Source organism: Natator depressus, chromosome 3 (assembly GCF_965152275.1).
Source record: "Natator depressus isolate rNatDep1 chromosome 3, rNatDep2.hap1, whole genome shotgun sequence".
NCBI classification, from domain to species: domain Eukaryota; kingdom Metazoa; phylum Chordata; order Testudines; family Cheloniidae; genus Natator; species Natator depressus.
Window position 1 is genome coordinate 57,078,717 of NC_134236.1, and position 12,409 is coordinate 57,091,125.

At 46.5% G+C, this 12,409-nt stretch overlaps 1 protein-coding gene across 4 annotated transcripts in view; it reads left to right on the plus strand.

The window, feature by feature from the left end:
* Positions 1–838: 838 nt before the first annotated feature.
* Positions 839–12,409, plus strand: part of FAM135A (family with sequence similarity 135 member A) — a 147,317-nt gene continuing 135,746 nt past the window's right edge. For 3 of the 4 annotated variants that reach the window (XR_012638780.1, XM_074947921.1, XM_074947925.1), the window contains exon 1: positions 1,415–1,764. The gene's annotated coding sequence lies outside the window, so the exon portion shown is untranslated. Of the gene's footprint in view, positions 1,080–1,414; positions 1,765–12,409 lie in introns of those variants that run through there. The other variant, XM_074947923.1, reaches the window with a different exon arrangement.

Here is a 12,409-nt window from a genome sequence, read left to right on the forward strand (position 1 = left end):
CTTTCCATGCCAATCCCAGTGAGGCCTTCCTCCATATGATTGATGCTAAGAAGTTCTTGGGTTTCTATTTGGAGCAGACTACAGCTCCAAACTCCTCTTTTTATTTCTTTTGACAACAGTTTACTGGAAAATGCTATTACCAAAACAACCATATCTAAATAGACGTCTGATCATATTTAACATTGCGATGACTTGGTTGGCATGAAGCTAGAAGGCTACAAGGTTTATAAGACTAAAGGCAGGTCTGCCACCCATGCCTATCTTATAAACATTTCCGACACAAACATCTACAAAGCGGCTACATGTTGGATTTGGACTTCAGACAGAAATCCAAGTTTGCTTCTACAGAACTGTTTTCCAAGGCAGGGGAGGCCAGGCTGTTCATCATGAAAGAAATTGGGGAATGGAGGTAGGAGGAGCAGTTGGTTTGAGTGATTTTGTTTTCTGGGCCCTGGGACGGAATATCTTATTTTCACTAGGCAACCTTTTGGGGGTGGGTTACCTGTCTGAATGGAGCCTGTTAGTGAGTTTCAGAGGCATCTTATCCTCGTTGCTTTTCTGGTAGCGTTGTTGTTGTTATTGCTTCTCTTTGCAGATGTGCTCTCATTTTCTCTCAGTACCTTTCTTAATTCTTTCCAGGAGTGAGAATGCTGCCTGGTGAGTGTCATTAGAGAAGACTAATTAATTATCTTTAATTCTGCTTCTATGAAGCTACTACGTTGTAGGATTCTGGCTCACCCCCAGCCCCCTTCAGAATTTGGAATTTCTCTTTTGAGGTATTTTTTTCTTGGACCTTGGTGGGTGAACGGCCTCTATGGCAGATCTTATGTTGATTATTTTAAACGGGCTATTCCTTGTGCGAGTCTGGTGTCTTCCGCCAATGAACGGAGTGGCATGTTCGGAGGGCAGCGTCTGTGAGTGACAGGGGCGGCCATGAGCGGCCAGTAGGGGGCCTGATTTATATTACACCGCCCGCTGCTGTCAGACAGTCCCAAGCCTTGGCGAGGAGCCTTCGCTGTGTCCGCCCAGGACACAGCGCGGGGGAGAGTCCCTGCGTTGCCTCAGAGCGAGAATTAGGGGTGAGTAATGTCCCCTTGTTATCGGCTCACCCTCCCCTTTGCCCCGGCCAGCAGTGGCAGCGGAAGGCTAGCCCAGCCGCCCTGGGGCTGGCAGAGGCGTCTGGGTGGCAGCCGATCCCCGCTGCCGCGGTCATTCCCATGTTCTCTGGCCGGGACAACTGCACCCGCCCGCAGCAACGCTAGCACGGGGCAGGCTTCAGCCCGACCCTCCCTCGCAAGCAGCAGGAGCCCGGCTCGGAGGTGCAGCAGGGGGAGCACGAGCCCGGCTCGGAGCAGAGACTAGGAACCGGGAGCAGCGCGAGGGTCTGGCGCCGCCGCCGAGCCTGAGGCGGCCGCGGCGAGACCCAGCACGCGGAACCGAGGATGTGGCGGCAGTAGCTGGGCAGTCACCGCCGCCGGCCTCTGCTCCCTCAGCAGCCCTCCCGAGCTCCGGCCGCCGCGCGGCTCCTAGGAGCAGGAGCGGCGTGTGCCCGGCGGCGCCCGCGGCCAGCAAGCCCCCGCCCTCCTCGAGGAACGGGGCGCCGGCGACACGGGCCGCACCGGCAGCAGTAGGCTCTGGCGTCGGATGCATGCGCTACGCCATCCCGGTGCTGCCGAGGCCTGGACTCCGCTAGAAGAGAGCACAGTGGGGCGAGGAGGGGGCGGGCGATCCCCGGACACCGGCGGCGGCTCCATTATGGCTCAGGTTGGTGCGGAAAGGGGCCTGGGCAGCGGACCGGGAGTCGGAGCGGAGGGAGGGTTGAATGCCCTCGCCGCGGCCCCCCCACTGCAGCTGCGGTGGGGTAGGGGTGTGTGTATTCAAAGCACACAAATAAAAGCTCCTCTGATCGGCAGCGAGCCCGCCTGCCTGCCGGCCCCCTGGGTCTGGCCTGTACCCCGTAGGGTGGGTAGTCAGGACCCTAACAGCAGGGGCTTGTTTGTTTCCTTCTGGCCTGCGATGATCATACTAACCCCGCCTCGCAATGGGGCAGCAGCAGGAGAGACTAGGAAACCAGGGAAGGAAAACTCTCCCGCACTTCCCTTCCTACCCTCGCCTGTAGGATGTGGAGGGCCCGGGATGGGTGCCCTTTCCACCCCCCTGCGCAGCCCTGACTGCAAGCAACTCTTTCACTGTGGTAGAAGGCGAGAAATCGTTTATATTCGCCCCTTTCCTCTTTTATCATTTCTTTGGCTAGTAGATAATTCTAGTGTTTTGGTACTTTGTCCCTTAAGAAGTTCTGGCTGGGTAGGATTTTTTTCATTGTGTTTAATCTGTATAAAAGAAAGTATTGGAAATAAATCAAAATAATTTCTACTTCGTTCTCTTGGTAAAGTGACCAAGTATTAAATGTGGTTAGTTAGTGTACACTTAAATGAACTCCTTGGCTTTTGTTGATCTTTTTTTCAGGTTCTTTGTGAGGACAACTCTTAATATTGCCCCAATGTTTGAAGAATTATCAGCATTGCTAACTGAATGTTTCAGAGTAACAGCCGTGTTAGTCTGTATTCGCAAAAAGAAAAGGAGTACTTGTGGCACCTTAGAGACTAACCAGTTTATTTGAGCATGAGCTTTCGTGAGCTACAGCTCACTTCATCGGATGCATACTGTGGAAACTGCAGAAGACATTATATACACAGAGACCATGAAACAATACCTCCTCCCACCGCACTCTCCTGCTGGTAATAGCTTATCTAAAGTGATCACTCTCCTTACAATGTGTATGATAATCAAGTTGGGCCATTTCCAGCACAAATCCAGGTTTTCTCACCCTCCGCCCCCCCCCCACACACACACACACAAACTCACTCTCCTGCTGGTAATAGCCCATCCAAAGTGATCACTCTCTTTACAATGTGTATGATAATCAAGAGTGGTCAGTTTGGGTGAGCTATTACCAGCAGGAGAGTGAGTTTGTGTGTGTATGCGGGTGGGGGGGGGGTGAGAAAACCTGGATTTGTGCTGGAAATGGCCCACCTTGATTATCATGCACATTGTAGGGAGAGTGGTCACTTTGGATGAGCTATTGCCAGCAGGAGAGTGGGGTGGGAGGAGGTATTGTTTCATGGTCTCTGTGTATATAATGTCTTCTGCAGTTTCCACAGTATGCATCCGATGAAGTGAGCTGTAGCTCACGAAAGCTCATGCTCAAATAAACTGGTTAGACTCTAAGGTGCCACAAGTACTCCTTTTCTTTTTAATTGAATGTTGTTTCCTCCTGTAATCTAGAAGTTGTTGGATGTGAGTTAGGAATATTTTACAGCTATTTCCTGGTACACATAGCTACTTAGGGATTGCATTTGAAGGACTTGCCAAATACATTTGGACACCATCATTTAATGCTCTGCAGAAACTTCACATAGGGCAGTGTGCTGTGTGCTTCTCTATGGAAAAAAGGATATGTTGTTACCATTCCCGCTGCAGAAACAAAAGCATACTCTTATCATAATAAGTGATCTGTTCTTCACTCAGCAAATATGCAAACTTCCATTAGCATCAGGAGGAGCTGTGTGTATTTTAAAGGGAGAATAAATCAAAATATCAGCACAATGACAGTGAATTTTAATGTTGTAGGACTGGGAATAGCCTTATTTAATAAGAGTTGGCTAGAGAGACTGACTTAATGGGACTCCTTGCTAAATTTTATATATTTAGGTTATTTGAAATCTAAGATCAATATTAAAATTTTTGCTGAATTCTGTTGAAAACTGCTTTTAAACAAGTATTCCCTTCATGCTAGTGAATGAGACACTGAATGTGAATTTGACTACAAACTTGACCCCATACAGAAGTGACTACTAGATGTTTCTAGTCTGAGGCCTGGTCTACACTATGAGTTTAGGTCGAATTTAGCAGCGTTCTCAATTTAACCCTGCATCCGTCCACACGACGAAGCCCTTTTTTTCGACTTAAAGGGCTCTTAAAATCGATTTCCTTACTCCACCCCCGACGAGGGGATTAGCACTGAAATCAGCCTTGCCGGGTCGAATTTGGGGTATTGTGGATGTAATTCGACGGTATTGGCCTCCGGGAACTATCCCAGAGTGCTCCGCTGTGACCGCTCTGGACAGTGCTCTCAACTCAGATGCACTGGCCAGGTATACAGGAAAAGGCCTGCGAACTTTTGAATTTCATTTCCTGTTTGGCCATCGAGACGAGCTCACCCGCACAGGTCACCATGCAGTGCTTATCACAGAAGACCATGCACTCCCAGAATCGCCGAAGAGCTCCAGCATGGACTGAACAAGAGGTATGGGATCTGATCGCTGTATGGGGAGACGAATCTGTGCTGGCAGAACTCCTTTTGAAAAGACGAAATGCCAAAATATTTGAAAAAATCTCCAATGGCATGAAGGACAGAGGCTATAACAGGGATCCGCAGCAGTGCCACATGAAAATAAAGGAGCTCAGGCAAGCCTACCAAAAAATCAGAGAAGCAAACGGCCGCTCCACTTCAGAGCCCCAGACATGTCACTTCTATGATGAGCTGCATGCCATTCTAGGGGATGCAGCCACCACTACCCCACCCCTGTGCTTTGACTCTGTCCAAGGAGTGGCAGGCAACACGGAAGCAGGTTTTGGGGAGGAGGAGGAGGTTGTAGATAGCTCACAGCAAGGAAGCGGAGAAACCGGTTTCCCCAACAGCCAGGATCTGTTTAGCACCCTGGACTTGGACCCAGTACCCCCCGAACCCACCCAAGGTGGGCTCCCAGACCCTGAAGGCGGAGAAGGGACCTCTGGTGAGTGTACCTTTGTAAATATTATACATGGTTTAAAAGCAAGCGTGTTGAATGATTAATTTGGCCTGGCATTCGCAGCCAGTACAGCTACTGGAAAAGTCTGTTAACGTGTCTGGGGATGGAACGGAAATCTTCCAGGGACATCTCCTTAAAGCTCTCCTGGATGTACTCCCAAAGCCTTTGCAAAAGGTTTCTGGGGAGGGCAGCCTTATTCCGTCCTCCATGGTAGGATGCTTTACCACGCCAGGCCAGTAGCACGTAGTAGGGAATCATTGCAGAACAAAGCATTGCAGCGTATGGTCCTGGTGTTTGCTGGCGTTCAAACAACATCCGTTCTTCATCTCTCTGTGTTACCCTCAGGAGAGTGATATCGTTCATGGTCACCTGGTTGAAATAGGGTGGTTTTAGTAAGCGGACATTCAGAGGTGGTCTGTTCCTGCTGGGCTGTTTGCCTGTGGCTGCACAGAAATCTTCCCCACTGCTAGCCACGCGGTGGGGGGAGGGGTGAAGCCATCATCCAAGAGAATTAGGGGGTGTGTGTGTGTGGTGGTGGTGGGGGGATTAGTTGGGTTTCTGCTGCACGTGAACCTGGAAACTGCAGCCCCTCTTTTTAAATTGCCAACCCATTTTCAATGGGCAACCCAACGGCTACTTCATATGGAAAATGAGGGCACTGCTGTTTGAAGCCATTCCCACTTCTTATGAAGGTTAAAGAAGCCAAAAGACTGTGGCTTACCATGGCTGCCTGCAAGCCGAATTCTGCTGCCCAGCCCTGCGTGAGTGATCTCTCACACCAAATCGGCATACCCTCAGTAAGAGGCAAAATGCGACCTTGTAATGAAAGCACATGTGCTATGTAATGTTAACAGCAAGGTTTACCGTGAAAGAGTGTACCCGTTGTTCTATAAAATGTGTCTTTTTAACTACCATGCTCCCTTTTTTTTTTTTTTAAACTCCACCAGCTGGATATATTTCTCTTCCCAGAGGCTAGCGAAGATTAGATGGCGAAAAAAATGCACTCGTGATGAAATGTTCTCTGACCTCATGCTGTCCTCCCACACTGACAGAGCACAGCAAAATATGTGGAGGCAGACAATCTCAGAGTGCAGGAAAACACAATATGACCGTGAGGAGGGATGGCGGGCTGAAGATGGTAGGTGACATCAGCTTGCTGAAAGAAGGCAGGAGTCAATGCTCAGGCTGCTGGAGGATCAAACTCATATGCTCCAGCGTATGGTTGAGCTGCAGGAAAGGCAGCAAAAGAACAGACTGCCGCTACAGCCCCTGTGTAACCAGCTGCCCTCCTCCCCAAGTTCCGTAGTCTCCTCACCCAGACGCCCAAGAAAGTGGTGGGGGGGCCTTTGGCCACCCAGCCACTCCACCCCAGAGGATTGCACAAGCAACAGAAGGCTGGCATTCAATAAGTTTTTTAAAGTTTTAAACTTTTAAAGTGCTGTGTAACCTTGTCCTTCCCTCCTCCACCACCCCTCCTGAGCTACTTTGGGCAGTTATTCATCATACAAATAGGGGGATAAAGAAAGAATGCATGAATGTGAAGCAACAATGACTTTATTGCCTCTGCAAGTGGTAATCGAAGGGAGGAGGGGAGGGTGCTTAGCTTACAGGAAGGTAGAGTGAACCCAGGGAGGAGGGGGTTCCATCAAGGAGAAACCAACAGAACTCTCACACCGTAGCCTGGCCATTTCTGAAACTGGTTTTCAAAGTTTCTCTGATGTGCACCACGCCCTCCTGTACTCTTCTAACCGCTCTGGTGTCTGGCTGCGCGTAATCATCGGCCAAGCGATTTTCCTCAACCTCCCACCCTCCATAAACGTCTTCCCCCTTACTCTAACAGATATTGTGGAGCACACAGCAAGCAGTAATAACAGTGGGAATATTGGTTTCGCTGAGGTCTAACCGAGTCAGTAAACTGCGCCAGTGCACTTTTAAATGCCCAAATGCACATTCTACTACCATTCTGCACTTGCTCAGCCTGTAGTTGAACAGCTCCTGACTACTGTCCAGGGTGCCTGTGTATGGCTTATGAGCCATGGCATTAAGGGGTAGGCTGGGTCCCCAAGGATAACTATAGGCATTTCAACATCCCCAATGGTTATTTTCTGGTCTGGGAATAAAGTCCCTTCCTGCAGCTTTTGAAACAGACCAGAGTTCTTGAAGATGCGAGCATCATGTACCTTTCCCGGCCATCCCACATTGATGTTCTTGAAACGTCCCTTGTGATCCACCAGTGCTTGCAGCACTATTGAAAAGTACCCCTTTTGGTTTATGTACTTGCTGCGTTAGTGCTCCAGTGCCAAGATAGTGATATGGGTTCCGTCTATGGCCCCACCACAGTCAGGGAATCCCATTGCAGCAAAGCCATCCACTATGACCTGCACATTTCCCAGAATCACTACCCTTGATATCAGCACCTCAGTGATGGCGTTGGCTACTTGCATCACAGCAGCCCTCACAATAGATTTGCCCACTCCAAATTGATTCCCGACTGACCTGTAGCTGTCTGGCGTTGCAAGCTTCCACAGGGCTATCGCCACTCGCTTCTCAGCTGTGAGAGCTGCTCTCATCTTGGTATTCTTGCGTTTCAGGTCAGGGGAAAGCAAGTCACAAAGTTCCATGAAAGTGCCCTTACGCATGCGAAAGTTTCGCAGCCACTGGGAATCATCCCAGACCTGCAGCACTATGCGGTCCCACCACTCTGTGCTTGTTTCCCGGGCCCAGAATCAGCGTTCCATGCCATGAACCTGCCCAAATGACACCATGATGTGCACAATGCAGTGGCCCGTACTTTGTGAGAGGTCTAGATCCACGTCCTCATCACTCTCGTCATCACGCTGCAGTTGCCTCCTCCTCGCCTGGTTTCACTTTTCTTGCAGGTTATGGTTCTGCAAGGTTATGGTTCTGCTGGATAACAGGCACGGTGTTTATAGTACTCATAATTGCCGCGGTGATCTGAGTGGGCTCCATGTTCCCAGTGCTGTGGCGTCTGCGCTGAAAAAAGACGCGAAACGATTGTCTGCTGTTGCTCTGACGGAGGGACGGGTGACTGACAACATGGCTTTCAGGGTTGGCTTACAGGGAATTAAAATCAACAAAGGGGGTGGCTTTGCATCAAGGAGAAACAGAATGGCCCCCTCAAGGATAGAACTCAAAACCCTGGGTTTAGCAGGCTATTGATTTCACGGAGGGAGGGAGGAGAAAATGAATACAAAACAAATCTGGTCTATTTCTTGTTTTGATCCACTTCATCCATCTTTATACATCTTGCTGGCAGCAGAGTGTGCAGTACGACTGCTGGCCATCGTCATCTCCTGGGTGCTTGGCAGAAGACGGTGCAGTATGACTGCTGGCCATCATCGTCTCCTAGCTGCTCATTAAAAGATGGTGCAGTAGGACTGCTGGCAGGACTGAATCGCCATGAGACGAAACTTAAAAGGGAAATGACCTGGCTGAGTCACTTCCATGTTTGCCAAGGCCCCCTGACCTCACCGAGGTCGGTTAAAAGAGCACCCTGGAGTGCATCAACGATGGCTACCAGTCATACTGTACTGCTGCTGCCAAAAGGCAATGAGCGGCTGCTGTGTAGCAATGCAGTACTGTGTCTGCCAACACCCAGGTGACATATGGTGATGGTGAGCTGAGTGGGCTTCTCTGCTTGGGTAACCCAGGAAAAAAGGCGCAAAACGATTGTCTGCTGTTGCCTTCACCGAGGGAAGGGGGGCTTGACTATATGTACCCATAGCCACCCGCGACAATGTTTTTGCCCCCTCGGGCATTGGGATTTTTACCCAGAATTCCTATGGGTGGCGGAGACTGTGGAAACTGTGGGATAGCTACTCACAGTGCAACTCTCCAGAAGTCAGTGGTTGCCTCAGTACTGTGGACGCACTCCGCCGACTAAATGCCAGATAAATGCACTTAGAGCTTTTGTGTGGGGGGACACACAATCGACTGTGTAAAAATGCTTTCTACAAAACCGACTGCTATAAATTTGACCTAATTTCATAGTGTAGACATTTGCACAGCATACATAGCAAATAAATGGAAATAACTTTAAAAATCCAATTATGATAATCTGTAGTGGTCGTGTTAGTAGTAAGAAAATATCAGTTTTAAAGCCATGTGCTTAAAAAAAAAAGGGGGGGGGGAGGGTTTTGTGTGTTTTTTTGTTTTTGCTTAAGGTCCACCTATTCTGTTTCTGTGTTTCCTGCTAGTCTTGGAGGGTAAACTTATCTCAGTTTGGGAGTCTGACCTCCTCCGTGCGGACAAGGCACGAGTTTGGGTTGTTTTTGTTCTTGTTTTTTCTTTTCTTTTCTTTTCTTTAGTCAGCCCACTGAGTTAATCTGAACGCATTTGCACTACTATTTTGGGGATCCAAAGGCAAATCCTGTTCAATTTTTCATTTCTTGAGCTGGCAAGAGGTGAAAGTGTTACTGAGGTGATTCTTATTCCTGTAGAAGGGATTAAATTGTATTGCTAACAGTGGCATTGGAACAATTTTTATGATGATGCTGAAAGACATTAAACAAAATTGTAAACCTCTATATGATGGAAACCACTTAAAGCCAGGGGGTCTGCTGCACCCCCACTTCCAGCATCCTGATTGGTAATACAGACAGCGGTTAACATTTTGGTTGTGAAAAACAACTCAGAAGGGTGCCTGGCTCTTGTTGTAGGATGCTAACGCAATCAGAATCAGTAAGGGATCAATTCTGCTGGAGCATCGTTGCTATCTGTCGTGCTGGAACAATTCTTGGTTTATGGAAGAGTGCATTAAGTGCTTTAACCTACCTGTATAGCCCCTGCAAAAAAAATTCCTTGAGCCTGTTCAACCTGAAAGGGCTGTTCTATAAGAAGCAAGTAAGAAATCAGACCTCAGTCATGTATCTTTGAACTTTGTATGAATGAGGCATAAGCCTATCATCTTCTTCTTTCCATCTGAATCCTAGTGACTACCTTAGTCACTTTCTGAACATCCACATGAGAGAAATACACCACCAATCTACACCAGACGGGGTGCCTTAATTTGTGTTTGTTTTCATCCTTACTTCTGCTTTCCCCCCCAAGTCTTTTCTAGGTTTCTTTCACAGCATAGTTCATCTCTCATTCCAGCTTCCCTAAGTCCCGCTGCTGCTTAAGTCGATGTAAGTTACGTCAAACCCCGCCCCCCCCCCCCAACGACGAAGCTTACATCGACCTAACACAGTGTCTACACCACACTGTGTCAGCAGGAGATGCTCTCTTCCTTCCGCCTCTCAGGGAGGTGGAGTACTGAAGTTCACGGGAGAACGCGCTCCCATTGATTTATCGTGTCTTCACCAGACCAGTTAAATTGATGCCAGTGCATCAACAGGCCCTCAGTACTGGCTTGTAACTGATTAAAATAATAGAACATGTGTTAAATAGTATTCTTTGAAATGATTTAAATTAGTTTATGTGAAATGTAGTACTTTAAATCCAGTTACAGAAACTGACTGACATAGTGAATGAAAGATATTAGTTATTTTTCATAGGGAGAATGAGATGCTGCATTTAGTGAAATTAATATGGTATCCTTAAATCTAGCTCAGGTAAAAAATACATAATTTGTGTTGTCATTGTTAGAATTTGGCATGAATAGTAGTCGGTTATGATTGGGAACATGCAAGGACTAAGCTAATGTAGTGGATGAATTGCTTTTTCTACCAGGGGATGGACCTTTTAAGGTCAAGATTAAAATTAATTGCAGTGGAGGAAGTTAGAACTAAAGATTTTATTACCAACATCCTTTTTAAAAAATGTTATTTGTATGGACTAGTGCCCCTCATTCTTTCTTCACCTGTAAACCAAAATAATTTGCCTTCTCTTTTTGTGATCGCAGACCTACCCACCTTTTTGTCCTTGTCTCCCTTGTCTCAGAATTCTTTTGGGATTTTTGACTTAAAAAAAAAAAAAAAAAAGCATAAAAGGCTGTAATGCAGTCCTACCAAATTCTACTCTCTCAATCAACCAAGGGGTGGGAGTTTTAGTTATTTATTTTATGGGTACATAAAATATCATTAAAGCTTTCATTATCTTGATAGAGGCAGATGAACAGCGTTTTTTGTGTATGAGCAGGTAAATGCTCTTGACAGTTTTGCTAATCCACTGTTACATGTGATAAATAGTCAATTTAGTAAATTCATTGTGCCAGCCCACATATGTCCAAAGGAGACATTTACATTCAGTGCAAATTAGGGCTGTCAGACGATTAAAAAAAATTAAACGCAATTAATCACGCAATTAAACAATAATAGAATACCATTTATTTAAATAGTTTTGGATATTTTCTACATGTTAAAATATTGATTTCAATTACAACACAGAATGCAAAGTGTACAGTACTCACTTTATATTTATTTTTTGATTACAAATATTTGTGGTGTAAAAAACAAAAGTAATAGTAGTTTTCAGTTCACCTAATACAATGTAGTGCAATCTCTTTATAATGGAAGTTGAACTTACAAAAGCAGAATTATGTACAAAAAAACCCCTGTATTAAAAAATAAAACAATGTAAAATTTTAGAGCCTACAAGTCCACTCATTTGTGCTTCTTGTTCAGCCAATCGCTCAGACAAACAAGTTTGTTTACATTTGCAGGAGATAATGCTGCCCGCTTCTTGTTTACAATGTCATGTGAAAGTGAGAACAGGCGTTCGCATGGCACTGTTGTAGCCTGCATCACAAGATATTTATGTGCCAGAGGCACTAAAGATTCGTATGTCCCTTCATGCTTCAACCACCATTCCAGAGGACATGTGTCCATGCTGATAATGAGTTCTGCTCGATAACCATCCAGAGCAGTGCGGACCGACGCATATTCATTTTCATCATCTGAGTCAGATGCCATCAGCGGAAGGTTGCTTTTCTTCTTTGGTGGTTCGGGTTCTGTAATTTCCGGATCAAAGTGTTGCTCTTTTCAGACTTCTGAAAGCATGCTATACACCTTGTCCCCCTCACGTTTTGGAAGGCACTTCAGATTCTTAAACCTTGGGTCGAGTGATGTAGCTATCTTTAGAAATCTCACATTGGTACCTTTTTTGTGTTTTGTCAAATCTGCAGTGAAAGTGTTCTTAAAAGGAAGAACATGTGCTGGGTCATCATCCGAGACTGCTGCAACATGAAATATATGGCAGAATGTGGGTAAAACAGAACAGGAGACATACAATTCTCCTCCAAGGAGTTCAGCCACAAATTTAATTAATTCATTATTTTTTTAATGAGCGTCATCAGCATGGACGCATGTCCTCTGGAATGGTGGCCGAAGCATAAAGGGGCATACGAATGTTTGGCATACGAATGTTTAGCATATCTGGCACATAAATACCTTGCAATGCCAGCTACAAAAGTGCCGTGGGAAAGCCTGTTCTCACTTTTAGGTGACATGGTAAATAAGAAGTGGGCAGCAGTATCTTCCATAATGTAAACAAACTTGTTTGTCTTAGCGATTGGCTGAACAAGAAGTAGTACTGAGTGGACTTGTAGGATCTATAATTTTACATTGCTTTATTTTTGAATGCAGTTATGTAACAAAAAAAATCTACATTTGTAAGTTGCACTTTCACCATAAAGAGAT